We start from the raw sequence: 17,291 nt of genomic DNA on the forward strand, positions 1-17,291 counted from the left end.
ACATTCCACATTTCATTGGCTTAAGGCCTCTGTGCATTGACTAAATTTTATTTTAAATAAATTATTGAGCAAAAGAGAACTTGTGTATTGACTAAAAAGTATAGTATAAAACGCATAAAAAATAATGAAACTGGCAAAGTATTTCAGAAAATCAAATCTATCAAATAAATAGCTATGTAAAAAAAATGTATATATAAGGCTGAGTACCAGGTTTAAGGTTTAGGTCTACATTTTCTTCCCTATTGGATGTGGCTAATCTGCTAAAATCATCATCTCCTTGGCGGAGGTCACGGCGTGAGGGCAGACGCCGAGACAGGCGGCGGTCACATTTTGGCGAGGAGACGCCAGTCGTCCCCGCCATGCGGTGTGAGGCGTTCGCTGACACATGGCACTTTGAAGGCCCCCCTCAGTCCCCCCCCCCAGCCGTCCCCCTATATCGCTGCCATCCTTCACATCTGCAATGAGGGCAAATGGGTTACAGCCAGCACAACAGACAACAACTAAATAAACAACATACCTGGGGTGGATCCCCTCCAATTTCCGGACTGCCAGTCTGGCTTTGGTGCATTTTTAAAACATCACTAGGTAATTGAAGTGGAGCGTTCACACTGACACATTTGCATGGGGAGGGGTGCACGCTATGTGTGTGTGTGTGTGTGTGTTGGGGGGTCCGGGTGTAAGCAATGGAGCAGCTGGTACGCACCAGTACGACTGCGGCTCAACCAGTCCTCCTGACTTCATATGTAGCACTTAATTGGTTCCCAAGGCAAGAATGAAATATTTAGCTCGCACGTCCTTTAAAATGCGATTGATTTTGATCTGACAGCTGTGCCTGTCCCGCGCGAGGGGAGCGGGAGAAACCAGGAAGAGGCTGGCGAGGGCTGTCTGGGCTCGTTGCCTGCGAATAGTGCGACGACACCCACTCAGGCGCACACAAACGGCGCTATATGGCGGCGCCATGTACGGATCACTCATGGATGCCATATGCTATCAACTGAAGCCTCCTTTCAACCCCCCAATCCCCCCCCCCCCCCCCCCCCCCCAAGACCCCCGCCTTCTCCTAGTCTTAACCTTTAAGATGCACAAAGCTTTGTGTCCGCCACTCAAGATGTTATTTTATCTAAAACCTCTTATGTGAGAGTCCAGTCTCATGTATAGTTGATAAATAATTGTCTGAAAAGCACTTTGCAGTGGCATACAAAAAATATTGGAAAATTTGCTGACATGGATTATATCAAACCAAACGGTCATAAAAGAGTTAGAAAAAATGTTAGTGCTAGTGTTAGTTATAGAGACCTTTGATAATAAACTTTCTCAAATATTTCTCAGCACCTGTTCTCCCTCTCTTTGACGAAAAACAAAAAAGGAAACTTTGATAACATCACTTGTATGACTTTTTTTCTCTGTTTTGTAATGACAGGCTTCCTTCACACTGTTTTTTTTTTTTTTTACCCCTGGCAGTTTTACTAGAATACCAACGCATAAAAACAAGAGAATTAAACATTGCATTTTAAATACATTGAACATTTTTTATGAATAACATCCTCAAGTCTAGATTGACCAAGAGTATAGATATTTGAAAAAATATGAGATTTACCATAATGTGACTTCTGAAGTTTCGGCCCTGTGCCAGCGACATTTAAACACCAAAAGTTTGTAATATATGTTTGTAATATAATGTACAAGACGCCCATTCCACAGTCATTTCACTCAAATATGAGGTACTTATCAAAAAAATCTTATTAGAGAGATACAACACTCTAATATACGTATGTGTATATAAGTTCAAAGGCATGCCACATGTAGAGCACTGACAAGTTTATTGAAAAACGACAGGAAATCAAGCCGTAACTTTTCGAACAAAACACCACAGAATCACGCAGCTCAAACCGTTGCAATATAAAACGAATCGCCCCGAAATAGTTTTGAGATATGCATTGAAATAATTGTCTTTTATTGGAGGGACATCACTCGTCAACAAAAAAAAGTTCTCATGATATAAAATATGTTTCGCATAAGACGCGAACGGATTGTCACACGACTAAAAAGCACTTTACAGCCGACGGAGATGCAGCTAAGCTCGCCGGAGATGGCCAATCAAATTGGATTAATGTCACTAATTATTTGGCAAGGCAATACCGTGGTCACGCCATAACATGATAGAAATGCATTAAACCTGCACGGGATCCATGGCCGGGCGCCTCCCCCCTGTCAAATTGACTAAGCTGCAAATTACGTACAAACGGATATATCCTTTATATAACAGCCGCCATTTCACCCCCCCTCCACTTTATCCTACCTGTCAAGCTGAGAACATCACAGGCTAATTCTTTATTAAGTGAAAGGGCATCGGGGACCGGATGATCCAATTTAAGTACATTGGGCAGAATAGAAGACTAATTAAAACCCATATTTTTACATTATTAATTTTGGAACTTCACTTTTAATGAATGTGAAATGACAGGCCTTCCATTTATACACACGTACACTTTGGGCTGCTCGGCGGGGGAATAAGACTTACGGGTGTACTGCTAGACTGCAGGGGCTGGGGAGGATGTGTGTGTTTTTTTTTTTTTTTCCAAGCGTCCATGACAGACTCTGTTTCAAAAAAAAGTTGAGACAAAGGTGCGCACAGCTAACTTGAGCCTGATTATGAAAGTGTTTTTTTTTTTTTTAAGTTGAGTGTAAATCATACTGTTTTGGGGCTCTATTTGAAAAGCTTTTGGCAAGTTGAAATGGCATTTCAGGTTTGAGTCAAAGTAATCAGGACATCTGTAGCCAGAGGTGCAACCTTGTCATTTAAGTCTACGTGTGCAGTGGTGATACAAAAACGTGGTAATAGTACAATGTCAACGTCGTAGTAATACAAAAGTAAGTTGTAATATTGCAAAAGTTGAAAAAAAAGTGATATGATGAGAATTAAGTCATCATTTTACGTGAAAATGTGCTTATTACAATAAAAAAAAGCCCACGTTATAAAGCATTATTATGATTGGAGAAACCGATTACTAAAAAAAAGTAACCATGCTACAAAAAAATAGTATTTATGCATATAAAAATAAGACTGATTAAAACAAGTCTGAATCCCCCCAAAAAGATGTTAGAAAAATGTCATAATTTATATATAAAACAACCATGTAATAAAATCATATTTATGAGAGTAAAACTCTTATATCGTAATAAGAAATATTGTAAACTCACAAAAAGTTTAGATGAAAAACTTGGAATGTTATGGGAAAAACCGCAGCCATATGAAAAAAAAAAATCTAGCAAGTACTGTATGTCAGATCCCCCCCTCAAAAAGTGACGTTGAAAAAAAAAGTCTGTTGCGAGAAAAACCTGAATGTTATTGAACAATAACAGTTACGAAATATTGTATACATGAAATAACATTTTAATATTTCGGTTTAAAGTCACCAGATCACACTCAAGTGTAACATTAGAAGGACAATTATAAAGTTATTTAAAAAAAAAATACAAAAATCATTCATGAGCTTAAAGATGTAATTTTGTGATTCTAATCAGACCCTCTCGCCCAAAATTACGAGAAATAAATAATTTACAAAAAATCCTATTCATTAGACTAAAGAAGTAATAAGTACTGTACTAAGATTGAAATCAAAACCCCGCCCCCAACAACAAGGAAGCCTGTAAAAACAAATAATCGTTAGGAAAATAAAACGTCGCGTTACAATGAAAAGGTTATAACTTTGGAATGCGTAAAATATCGCACGTCATATTGTGTATAGAGGCATTTTTCCTTAATTGAACGTCAAGCACACAGTTTGTGTCTTTTTGGCTTTCTGTGTGTGCAATAATGCCATGGAGACAAAGTAATCAGGACGTCTGTAGCCAGGGGTGCAACCTTGTCACGCGGCATACCTGCGCAAAGCAACTTGAAATGGTATGTGGCCCATTTCTGCGCTGTCCATCACGCCCTCTAATTAGACAAATGACCCCGCGTTTTAATTGAAAACACCCCAGCAATGCTCCGGGAAAATCATCTATTTTTGCCGTTTCAAGGAAAAAAAAAAAAAATGCAGTGTGGGAAAAAGAAAGAAGGAGAAGGCGGGACTGGAGTGTTTACCCTGTTCTCTGGATGCACTTCTCATTCCCCACAGGCTAATGCATCCTCACATCCACAAATAGACGCCAGTCAGAGGCCAGCCGCTTTGTAAAATTGAGTCAAATATACAAAACGGACATTTTTCTAATGGCGTTACTGCCTTCTTTCTTTTTTTTTTTTTTTTTTTTTAGCACGCCAGCTGACCCCCTCTCACACTGAATGGAAACCAATCTTTTTTTTTTTTTTTTCCTCCGGTTTCAGGAAACTCTTGGAAGGCAAAAGCAACATCCTGAGCTGGTGAGGAGACAGCAGAGGTGCTGACACGCCGACAGGCAGGGGATCCTGGGAAAAGCCACAGACAGGAAGAGCCTGACTGGCTTTGACCCGCCGGGTCAAGGCTGGGGGCTCGGCAACTGAAAGATGTTTCCAAGCCACACTCGCGCGATCATCCACTTTTTTACAGGAAACAACTTCCAAATGCTTTGAGATATGCAGGCAGATGCTTTTTTTTTTTTTTTTTCCCTTCTGATTTTATTGCTCGCTCTTTTGTTTAGCTGGCCCGCGACATGAAATGCGATTTGGCCCTGAGCTATATTTGACTTATTTGTTCCAGGGTCACTGTATGTAATTGCACAGAGCTTAAGTCCAAGTCCCTTTTCTACCATGCGAAAATACTTTTTTTTTTTTTCCCAGTTTACTTTCAACATGTGCTCTGACTAATACAATTATGCTGTGAAGGCCAAAACTACAGCAAGCGAAGGCGGAAAAGGGCAAAGCTCCAAAGTAAATACATAAAAAACAAATAGTAAAATTACAAGGATAATAGTTGTACAAGATAAAAAAAAAACATAAAATGTTACGATATACAAACAAAATTCTAAATGTTATTAGAATAAACGAGTCATGTAGAGAAACATGTCAGTCACATTATGAACAAAAATGTAAATATGAATCAAAAACATACATTGCAAGAATAATAAAATAGTGATGTCACCAGAAGAATAAAGTAGTCATATTATTAGAAAAGGCTCTGTCATGCTGCACACAAAAACCGCACAAAAGCATTATGAAAAAGTAGTAACATTTTTCCAATACACAAAAACATCAATTCCCACACAAAGGTCAAACTAACGCAAGATTAAAGATAATATTACTAGGAAAACTTGTAATGGTGCATTATTAATCTGGTAAAATTAAGATATGAATTTCCAAACGTAACAAAAAGACATGTTAAAATACATTGTAATCAAATTTTTACGAGTAAAGTTGTTGCAAGAAACCATTTTTGATGCTAAACGTGAACATTAACATTCCCTACAAAATGTGCGTGGAAAAATAGATACATGTTACAAGAAAAAAAAATATAACGTTTAACATGACTTTTTGAAAAATCCAACAAAATGACTCATCTCAAATTTGTTTCTACATTGTTATAGTAAAATGAAGATATATATATATATATATATATATATATATATATATATATATATATATATATTTTTTTTTGTCTTAATCTTTGTAATTTTACATTTCTTTCCTCATTTCAGGGGGCAGCCACTTGCCACAAAAGTCTTTTCATGTGAACATCACCTGACCAAACTTAGATAAAAGGTGAGTCGTGATTGGTTATCTATGCCTTTTGGCGTCATTCCCAATAAAATTGAAAGGTACCCAGCTTTATCCACTAGGCCGCGCTCCTTTAAGGGACAATGTGTAAGATTTAGACTGTTTTTTATTTTGGACAGCAGGAGGTGCTGCATTTACCATTGTCCGTAGCCAGAACAAATAGCAGCCTCCTCTTTAAAACAAAATACATAGTGCATCATAAATTAAGCATAAATGTGTTAAATAAAACTACTAGTAACACAAACACATGCTAAGAGTTGATGTCATTAGAACTCCATTAATTGCTTTATGCAATACATTCTGTGCACCGAATTGTTCTTTATTTATTTAAAAGGTGTTTGGTAATATGTGTCAGGTCGGCTGTGAAAAATGAAACGTTGCGTATAATTGATGCATGTTGAGATGCATTTAGAAACAAAAGCTATTTTAACTTTTATAATTCTTTTAAATGAATCGTCCGGTTCATCGGCATCGTCATAAATAACGTCCATATTTTTAGGGCCCTGGTAATTGCTCAACTTAATTAAATTTCTTTATATAGCATTTTAAAACAGCCATCGCTGAGTACAAAGTGTGTGATGAAATTACACTTCATTTTTTTTCTTTGCATTGTCCTATTGTCATACCGTACATTTTTTTTTAAAATAAAAAATGAATAATACATTGAAATGGAAGGTATTAATGTCATTTCAGTGGGGAAAATACATTCAAGTTAGGGGTACCACAGTGATTATGACTTTTCTCCCACTATTATGACCGTCTGCTCTGTAACATTCTCATACTATTTCCACTTCATTGTGGTAATAATTTGACTTTATTCTCATAATAGTATGACTGTCTACTCATGGTCTACTCTACATGTATTATTTCTGTGTGGCCCTAATAGCAGTTCATACAGGCTCCCTGTCTGACAAGTGTTTTGAATTAGGCAGATTGTATTTTTTTTTCCTCTTTCTCTCTCTCTCTTTCTCTGTGAAGGTCTCCAAAGGCCTCTTAGGGTAAAACCAAAAGATGGTGAGGGGAGATTGTCCTCTACCCAGTCGTGCACAATGTCGCATAAATCAAGGCGTCCGTCGTTTGTCACCCTCCTGTCTCGGCAGCTCCCGGCTCGGACCGATTCAGATTTTTTTTTTTTTTGGTACAGCCCAAATGTATCCATCAAGCCCCTCCGAGCGGCTTGCCAACCGCCGAACCGCCCCGGCGATCGATGGGCGCGGCGTAGCCTCCCTCTCGGCCCCGCGCGCGAGCTCTTGCCTGCGTGGGAAGGGGGTAAGAGGAACCTCATTTTAGCTGGTTTTAGCCTCGGGCCACTACTGTGATTTTACCCCATGCTCCTGGCCTGACGTCATTAAAGATGCATGATGATGGATACCGTGAATTCAACCTCACCGAGGGGGTTTTGAGGTGAAGAGAGAGAAAGACAGACGGCGTCAAAAAAAAAAAAAAAAAAGAACCTTGCTTGTTTTTCAGATCACACTAAGAATAAATCAAGACTGTTTAAATGTAGAGGTTGCAAGTGGATGCATGTGACTAATCTCCCAGTTGCACATCACAGGCAAGCAGACGGAAGGCAGGCCTCGCCGGTGGAGAGGCGCCTCCTGACCAGTTGGTGGTGCTCCTGTCACAGTCAATTCCTGCCGACAACGCTTTGCAAAGTGAGCCTCACACAATGATGCGCATGTAGATTTCACATCAACAATGAGATTCATCTTGATTTTTTTTTTTCCCCCCCTTCTTTTCTCACCGTTGAAAATGTTTCTAATTCTAGATGATTCTCTCCTCTCCTCCCTTTGCGTGTAATGCATACAAGATGTAGTATTCATGAACACACACAAAAAATAGCATGCCTATCCATATGCATGTTAGATTATTTTAGAATGTGATCGCATACGTGCCAACGGAATGTAGATTTGTAACACGAGGCGTGAAAGTGGAGCCCTTTGCCAAGGCCTAGAGAAACACACCTTAACACGCAATTCACTTACATTCGATTTGGGTTGTTAGAATTCATGCATTGTTTATGCCAGAAATATAGGAAAATGTTAATAGAGTTGAAAATATGTTTTGTTTTGGGTCTACTGTCATGGGACCTTTCCCGTGTAAGCGCCTTGTGATGTAGTTGGAAAAAAAAGTTATCAAACTTAAAAGTTGGCCAACTAAGAGAATAAAGTTTTAAGGTTAAGGAAAAAAAAATGAGGATAAAGGTGCATTATTGCATGGAAAATCAGAATAATAAGTACGTTTTATTTACAAGAAAGACTCATATGAGAATAAAGTAGTCTTGTTTATTGGAACAAATAATTGAGACAATTTTACTAGACGCATGCATTGTTTCAGTTTATGTGGGGGAAAAACAAAAACTGCAATGTTATGATAAGCAATACTGTTTCAGAGGAAAAGATAAACAAACAATTCATAATGTTACAAGAATAGTCTCAAAGTCACAAGGGAAAAAACACCGACGAGAGAAAAAAAATCTTACAAGAGAAAAAAACAGTCGTAATGAGTAAAACATTGAAGGGAAAAACGTCCTACTGCTTTGAGAAGAGACACTTAGAGGAATATATATATATATATATATATATATATATATATATATATATATAATATTCTTTTTTTAAGTATACAATGTCACAAGAATAGTGAGGAATTGCAGATTTGGCAAAATAAAATTACACTTAACAAAAACAAAATGTGGGGCTGGAACCTGGACTTCCAACTATATTTGTGAAAGTGAAACCCAGAGAAAATAAAATCATTTAATGTATAAATGCTTAACCTATTGTACTATTGTTTGTTTTTTTGGCTATGTGCCATTAAGAGGCGTGGCCTCTTCAGTTACATCAGATGCTACTGTGTTCCGAAGGGTTTTATTGTGTATCATTGTGTTTAACTGTTCGCCCCACTCGATATTCGGTCAAAAGTCCATCAGCCTCAATTTGCTTGGTATTTATCACGGTCATCTTTTTTTCTTGTGAAATTATATATTTATCCTTATTATGTTTTCCAATTTTGAATCCGTTCTTTCAAAAGTATTTATAACAGTGAGATTTCTATTCTGGCAACCTTATTTTTGTTGCATGTAATATTGTATGTCATGAGAAAAAAAACCTTTTGCCATCAACTCATTCACTGCCATTGACGATTAAAGAGCATTTTTTTTTCTTAAGTTTAACTGCATCTTTTATAAACCTAAAGTTTGAAATGAAAAACCTAATTGAATGTGTTCACATCTCCATTCCCTCCCATCTGGTACAACGCTGCAAAGAATTCACACAGCTTTGTGTGAACTTTAACAAACTAGTGATTTAAAAAAAACAAAACATGTAACTTAAAGCTTCAATGTAACAAAACCCTCTGTGCGTGTGTGTGTGTGCGTTTCTTTCCAGAACTCTCTTGTGTGTCTCCAAAAGTGGGAGTGACAGAACAGGGGAGAGACATTTGACAGCTGTGCTCCCCGAGTTCAAAGGTCATGTCAAGCGGCGGACGAGTCTCAAGGTAAAGAGCCTGACGAGGGTGCGCCTGCCCGGTCAATGGCTATCGTTTCGGGGGCCCGGCCGCAGTAATGGGACCTCACTCATGTGTCAGCTCACCGAGGAAAAGTCCAGAAAAAGGATCGAACTCTTAAACCGTCCAATTTCGAGCTTAAAGGCATCATATGCACGCCGGGGGCTCATCAGTGTCTTTCCGCCTGTCTTCCCGCACTTTTAAACAAGTACTCTAATGTCACCAAGTACAAATACGCCTTGTACTTAACTCGTTCACTGCCAGCCATTTTCAAAATCATCCGTACTTGCAACCAGATTGTTTGGTCTAACCAAAACTACTCCCCTAAAAATGCCAGAATTAGTTCTATCAAAACTGTGATATCTGACTAGAAAGCAGAGAAAATTTTGGCGTACTTTAGGAATAAATTATATACGCTAGTGCAGTATAATTTCACATTACTAAACTATACGTATTTTTAAATTATATGTACTGTACCTATGGATGACACAGCCAGGCTTCTAATACATGTACGAATATATGCAAGCGGCATTTTTTTGTTTCCTTTCAAGTGACTTTCAAGTGAGCTTTGCCTTTCATTTTATCCCCACTTTTCATCTTTGTTGTCACCCGCATTCTTTTTCTATCGCAGCTTGCACATTCATTTGACACTTTTTCATTTTCCAAACACACAGTTCACGGTTGTGTTTGTTACCCGCATCGAATGAGTGTCATATTTAACACGTTTATGCTTGATTTACGTTGCAACATGATTGGTTAAGTTGTGTTTCAAGTACTGACATTCAAGGCATTTTCTTGCAGAACATTTATTAGTTTACTTTGAAATCATTCATTTGTATAGTTGCATATTTAGAAAAGGTCTAGAGTATTACATTATTTTATTGGGTGCAAATGTTTTTTTTTTTTTGTATATGCCAGGGCTTACTTAAAAACAGGCCTCAAATGGGCCATAGTTTGGACTCCCCTGGCAAGGTTAAGGCACCCCCTTTTTGACATGACTCTACTTTCCAATACTTAAGTACATTTACTCAGAAAATTACTTATACTAGTATAAGCATGTAAGATTTCAAGTAATACTCGACAAGGTGACAAGCTATCTTCCGTTGAAGTACATGTACTCGAGTATCACATTCAGGTACTCTATGCGAGACTTGTTTTACCCTGCTTGTGTTTGAGCCGGGAGCGCACTATTCCAGCATCCCGCCTTAACCGTCCCCCAGCTCGGGGAGTTGAATCGGGCCCCCTCACTGGAAGACCCTGAAATAAGGCCTTTATCAGCCGGGCCCACACAGTATCAGGGGGCTCCTTCTGATGTGGAGGGGAGATGGACGCTCCTCTGGTCCGGCACCAGAACGGGATTGGGCTTGCTTCGGCGGCAGGGGGGCTGGGGGGGTGGCGGCATTGTGGCGTCGGAATTAAGCAGGCATCAAACGCGAAGAGGAAGCTGTTGTTGATGCATTGTCTGGTGTTATTTTAACCGGCTTAGCGCGAGAGCCTCTTCATGCTGGAGTGTTGTGGGCGCTGGATGCCGACGACGATAAGTGGCGTATTCTCTGTTAAGACTGCTAAGCTGCCACGCTGGCTCCACCAGCAACATGCCGTGTGTATGTGCTGATTTGGGCTGTGTGGCTCAAGCCTTTTTTTCAATAGGTTAGCATGGTCTTATCCTGTCAAAAGCGCTGACTTGGCAGTCCGACGCGCGGCCTTTATGGGCTCGCCGCTGGGAGCGCTCTTTATTTCATAATGCTGACTTTTTTTTTTTTTTTTCTTGATAGGAGGGGCGGGCGGTGGGTTCACCATACACAAAGTAACTTTTATAAAGTATCTTCATGATGTGTGCGAGTTTGCACATGCTATTTAGGGTCAAACTATGTACAATATTAAAGGTTCACCTGTTTTCATCATTTAGAATGTTCCAAGATTTGAGGGTGGTCAGAGACTGAGTAACCAACCAGAAGGTTTTTCAACAATATCAAGCGAATCCCATCTCTATTTTCAGAACCAAAGCAAGAGTAATATGTCATATGTTTGCAATTTTTAAAGTGGAAGAAGCCATTTCTGCTTGTAAAAAATTAACAGAAATCTCATTCAAAAATAGAGAAAGGATGTCACTTGTTTAGTTGTAATTTTTGAATTTGCATTTTTTTCCACATTTGGAAAAGCACTGCAATGTATCCATCAAATCTCGCAAATGTAGTTTTTGGTTTATGCTGTGGGCCCTAAAAACAGAGAACCATGAATGGTGCCAAAGCCATAGTTTGCTAATTTACATGTTTGCATATTTAGAAAAGCCCTTAAATATAGCCAACACATTTCTTAGTAGTAAATGTAATTTTCAATTTATTCCACTGGCTAAATAAAAATATAGAATGTGGGCCACAAATGAACCCTGGGCCATAGTTTGGAAACCTCTGTTATTTGCCCTGTTCTGTTAATTGGAATGGATGTAGAGGCGAGTTTCTAGTAGTTTTTGATTTTACATTGCAGTGATTAGAGATCATCGCTATAGTCAACTATCTCTTTTATTAAGACTGATAGAATGCTACATTACATTACTACGACCTTTGATCTGTCGCTCGGACGGTTATAATAATTTTGGGGCTGACTATAAAATCACATATACAGTATTGCAACTTTTTTAATGCAATATCCTTTTTCCAATTTTTCTACATGGCACTATTATCCTGCGCACATTCTAAACACAGCACATGCATCATTTTATTAACGGCGCCAGGAACATGTAAATAGGTGCCATAAACACACACAGGAGGGGAAATATGTTTTGCATAGATTTAAACTGCGGCATTTTTTTAGCGGCCTCCTGAATAATGACCCATCGAAGATAGTCGGAGGTTTAATTCCTGTCGTCTGTTGCATTCGGGCCCATTAAGTGGCGTCATATGTCATGTAGCTGACACCTCCGCCATTGGCTGCCGCTTGTTTAAAGCGCCCGTGACGTGTTAATAGCTTAACCATCACGACTTGTTTGCTTTTACTACCCTTTCAGCTTGTTCCGTCTTGAGTCTGTAATTTTTAAGACATTCATAACTAACGTCAGGTCTTTACATAAGCGTAAAATATCAACTGGAGCTCCACTCTGCCTATACAAATGTGCAGGTTGTAAAACAACCACAAAAATGGACTGTTTGTATTTTCTCAGTGCTCTGTTTATTTTCTTATACACTACTACTAATTCTGACAGTCTTTCTACATCCAGCAGAGGGAGCTTCCACTTAAATTATTCTGATTATTTTTATCATCATAGCTTTGCTTGTAGCTGGCTGAATCAGTACTTTAATTGTATTGGGACTTGCACTATTTGTAGTACACAATATTCACTGAATTACATTTTGATTTAAACACCTCTGTACTGATATTATTTGTAATACTAATAGTTATTATTTTACTACATTTAACACAAATGTAAATGTTCAAACTGTGGATAATGCTATGTAATTAGTTCTAGGAATATTTCGTTTTAAAGTCTGTCATCATGGGGCTGCCTAAAGAGTTAAGTACTTTTTGAGGTCGTTTTTGATGGGAAATGAACCGGCTATTCAGGAAACTCCCAAATCTCCCGATTACCACCATGTGCCTGTTTAGTTAAAATCACTCATTTGATCAAATGATTACATGATATAATTTGGTAGAAAATAATGAAAAGCTTACAATTTGAAGTGTTTTGTAGGATTAATCCGATTTTGTAAATAAGGAAGTTAAGAATTGTATTTTTCTCTAAATTGGACAAATGTGGCCTTGATAAAGCAAGTTGTAATATTATTTAAACATTCTATGATTAGATTGATGAAGACATGTACAATGTTAAAGTTGGACATTACAAGAATCAGGCAAAAATCCCTAGCCATCATATTTGCATTCACATAATTAAAATGTTCCAAATAAGCAAGTGAAATGAATGCAAATGCCCAGCAAAGATCACAGAAGGTTTAAGGAGGAAAAAAAAAACGTAATCTTGCAAAACATGACACCTCATCGGGAGGGAAAAAAACAAAGCGCGAGGGCCAAATGTTTTTGGAGACGGCGTAAAACGCACGCTAATCTGAACGAAAATGAATGGACAGCGGGGCCCCGCTGACGCCAACCTCCTCCGTCAGCGCCTCCATCTCGTTCGCAGTAAATTTTCACTTCTGCACGCGCGCAACTGATGCTCGGCGGACACCTCGCCTCGCTCTCGAGCTGTCTCATTACCCTGCCTTTCAAGTGGCGGGAGAAGAGACGGGGGTGAGAGCGACGAGACGGAAGGAGAAGACGACGAGGGGGCAAGGAGGAGACGGAGCGTGTTATTTTTCAAACGCCGTTTTTTTTTTTTTTTTTTCCCCTTTTTCGTCCCCCTTCCCCTCTCTATTGTTTGCCGCGAGTTCACACTGATTTTCAAAAAAAGTCTCACTTCCCTTTCTGACAGATGTGGTGTCATCGCTGCTGTTTAATTAAAAAGGAAATGGAGGTGATGATTGCAACACAGACGTGATCTGATATGATAATGTATTTACAATCGCCGAGATGAGCGTCATTAAGGATGTGTCAAGGACAAAGTCACCCTGGGAATTTTGCTGGGGGTCCGGAGCTGTCAAGTGTGTTTTTTTCTGAGGCGGCTGTTTGTTGAGCTTGTCAGGCAGCCATGACAGTCACAATTAATAATTTGCGCACACACAAAAAGGAGATGTGATGGCGTTTAATGTTTTTTTTTTTTCTTTCTTTCTCTTTTTGAGCCGGTGGCCACTTGTAAATGAAAGCGGTTTCATACCTGCATAAAAAAGATGAGTCTCTTGATACTATACGGGACTCCATTAGGAGACGACTTTGAGTTATTTTATGAATGTTTCATAAGCATATGGAAGCCTCATCAAAACAAATTGTTTCCATTTTGACAATTACCCGCGACAATCGCCGGCCGCACCTGCCCGGGAAGGGAATGAATAATTTCCAGTCGTTTTAATTGCTTATGTGACAGCTAATCATCAAGGCCTTCATTTATTTATCCGGCTTCATTTGAACTTCCTCCGGTTGATAACGTATCCAGCCTTGCTCTCATGAGTCGTGCCACGCTGATTAAACTGTAGCAGAAAAAAAAAAAAAAAAAGCTCCCTCCGCTGTTATGCAGATGCCAGCCACGGCAAGCCCCGCAGAGCCTGCAATAATAACACTTAAGATCCGGACCTTGGTCCACATCGAGTGGGTCAGAGGTGGCATATGTACTCACAAACTTAAATTAAGACTTACGCGGTACAAGTTGCTGTTCAGTATGTTTAAAACGTGAGCACTGTTGTTCTCACTAGCACAACTGCAACATACAGAAAAAATACACCTCTCTACAGATAGATTGGTAAATAGTACGTCACCGCGGCAACAGATGCAGTATAAGGCTTTGCTTCTGATATGTATCTTGAACATATTTCGATGTTTCAAAACAGATACAATCCCGAAGAGATCTTTAAAATGTCGCTGACCGCCTCGTTGTTGGTCATGAGCACACACGTCATGCAACGGAAAAAGAGTGACGTCAATTTACCTCATATTTCGGATAAGGCGCACCAGATTATAAACCACAACAAAATTTTAACAAAAATCTGATTTTGTCATGTATGAGCCACATTGTACTGTAAGATGCAGGTTGTAGCATCAAATATTTATACAGAAAGAAAGGTGGTACTATTAAGTCTTAGAAACTTTTTTCATACAAACTTTTTTTTTTTTTTTTTTATCTTTTTACCAAACCGCCTGGTCACAGCAACGTCATGCCCTCAACACAAATCTAACATTTCTGCACATTTAGAAACAAGAGCAAAACCAACATCTTTTCAATGTAACACCAACACGAATTGTTAGAACACTGCACTAACACAACATCAACACGCCTGATTGCATTTACTATTGTAGGGTGCCTTTTGGTGGCAAGTAAAATAGCTCAATGGCAAGTCAAAATCAATACTTTGACAGCATCTTCATGTCTCCTTTTGTTTACCAGGAGACTGCCCCCTGGTGGCTAGTAAAAAAAAATGCTCGTACGGTGCACTGATCTATAAGCCACAGGGTTGAAAGCGTGTCATAGCTAAATTTACGGTTTTCAGTTGTCTCTTTGTAAAAGTAACAGCCTAACGAATCAATAGTTGGGTAAAATACAGAATACGGTTACATTTATTGAAGCTAATTTAATTGGTCCACCACTGAATATCAGTTAGAGCTGCAGAATTCCGGGAAACTTGTTGACAGTGTCAAGATTTGAAAGTTAAAGCGCAGCGCGCCATCATGGCGCCGTTAGGGGGCGAGGGTGGGCTCAGGCTTGTCTTCTCTAATTGTGCTCACAATGAGCAGCCAGGCTCCTAATGTCGTTTTGATCATGTCGCCGTTTAGGTGGCAAACACATAAAAATTGCCCAACATTGCCTCAAATCAAAGGACAAGCTTGACAGTGCCGAGTTATGACGACGACGAACATCTGCACGCCCCCAACTCTCAGAAGAAGCCGCGCATTAGGCCCCGATGTTCCTCGCCCGCCGGTGGCTCGTCTGCAGCTGCCGGTGGCGTGCCGGGAATCGGTGCGGCGGCTATGGGGAAATCAGCCACTGCCCCCCACCGCCGCCGCGCTCCCCTTCCCACACACATACACACACGCACACGCTCACACCCCCTCCCCGCGCTCTCGGCGTCCCAAGCATGGCCATTAACTGACTGCCAGCAGCTCTGGGAAGGGGAACAACAGATGCCAGCCACTGAAAAGCCTCCAGCTCTTCAGCTCGAGCAATCCCAACTGGGCCGGGACGGGCCTCTGTAGATTTTTGGACATACAGCGAACAAATGTGGACATGAAAAGGGGGGAAGAGGAGGGTTGTCGCCGAGGTAAAGATTTGTTAACCCTCTTGAACTTGACAAGAGACGGCACCCAGGCGCAGATTAGGCCCCCTCAAAGCTTGCTTTGGTACGAGCCCGCCGCGTCAATATGCGAATATTGGTGGCGAGCGCGCGTGTGCGCGTGCACGTGTGTGTGTTTTGGACAAGGTAGGCTGTTTGCGCATCCTTGCGCGCGGCGGCAAAAGTCACGTTAAAAGAGTGCGTAATTGCGCGCTTGCAAGACGTTAATTACACCTTTTTATACGTTTGGTGAAGAGAAAGGATTAGAATGGAGTTGCGCAATGAGCTTTTAACAACTGCGGAAAACATTCGACGCAAATACTATTAACTCGGTTCGGTCTCTCCTATGTGCAATTTCAACGTTCTTTCCTTGTTTAAGTGGCTTTTCATTGGATGGCAATTGTACGTTTGGACAAGGTGTGTCGTTTGTACCTTGTCGTGTGCGGCCAGCATTAGAGATTTTGAAACAGACTCTGAATATGAACTTTAAAGTAGGTTAACAGATTCCTCGTTAATTATTTTGATAATGAAACTCAGGATTTCAGCCTCTTGACTGGAAATATTCTCCGATTTCTTTATTCTCGCATGAAAACAGACTATCACTGTGTTGAAAAAGACATTTGCAAACCAAAGCATTGACTTTGTAAACAATGATCAACATTTTTGATGATTATCTGACTTTATGGACCAAACCAGCTACCAATTCACTCATTCAATGCCAGGGACGTATTTTCACGTTTTTTATTTAAAGAGTTCGGACATTAAATCCCTGATACCTCTGTACTGAATCAATACTTAAGTGCATAAAGTACATGAATATCCAGATACTTAAGTATTAAATCGATACTTAAGTATTACATCAATACTTACGTATCTTGAAAAAAGTGAAAATATTTCTTTGGCATTGAATGAGTTGATTTAAAAAAAATACTCTGGCATAAGATAGAAGTTTTCTGGTCCTTCTTACAATATTAAGAGTAAGGTTGCAGTATTCCGACAGATTTAGGGTTTGCACTCGAGTCTCACAGATAAGCGTTTTGTTTTTCGTAAAGCTGACGTCGCAGTTACGAGGCGTAGTTTCGAACGTGCGTTCGACCTCGGAGCTTCCCCCTGCCAGAGAAAGAAAACTTGTTCAAACCTCACATGTTAAAGCGATCAAATCGTGTCGACGGAAAGAAACGCAATGAGGCAAACGATTAAGGCGTTAATGCGACCTGTGGGCG

General features: G+C 39.8%; 1 long non-coding RNA gene across 1 annotated transcript in view; it reads left to right on the top strand.

Annotated features, from left to right (window-relative positions):
- The window catches only part of LOC148419873 (uncharacterized), a 45,889-nt gene that overhangs the window by 7,154 nt on the left and 21,444 nt on the right, over positions 1–17,291 (top strand). Inside the window, exons 2-5 of the long non-coding RNA XR_015866371.1 lie at positions 4,328–4,849; positions 5,614–5,677; positions 7,248–7,347; positions 9,082–9,190. This is a non-coding gene — a long non-coding RNA (uncharacterized LOC148419873). The remainder of the gene's footprint in view (positions 1–4,327; positions 4,850–5,613; positions 5,678–7,247; positions 7,348–9,081; positions 9,191–17,291) is intronic.

This window comes from Hippichthys cyanospilos, chromosome 8, assembly GCF_059441005.1.
Source record: "Hippichthys cyanospilos isolate Australia breed blue-spotted pipefish chromosome 8, RoL_Hcya_1.0, whole genome shotgun sequence".
Classification (NCBI taxonomy): Eukaryota; Metazoa; Chordata; class Actinopteri; order Syngnathiformes; family Syngnathidae; genus Hippichthys; species Hippichthys cyanospilos.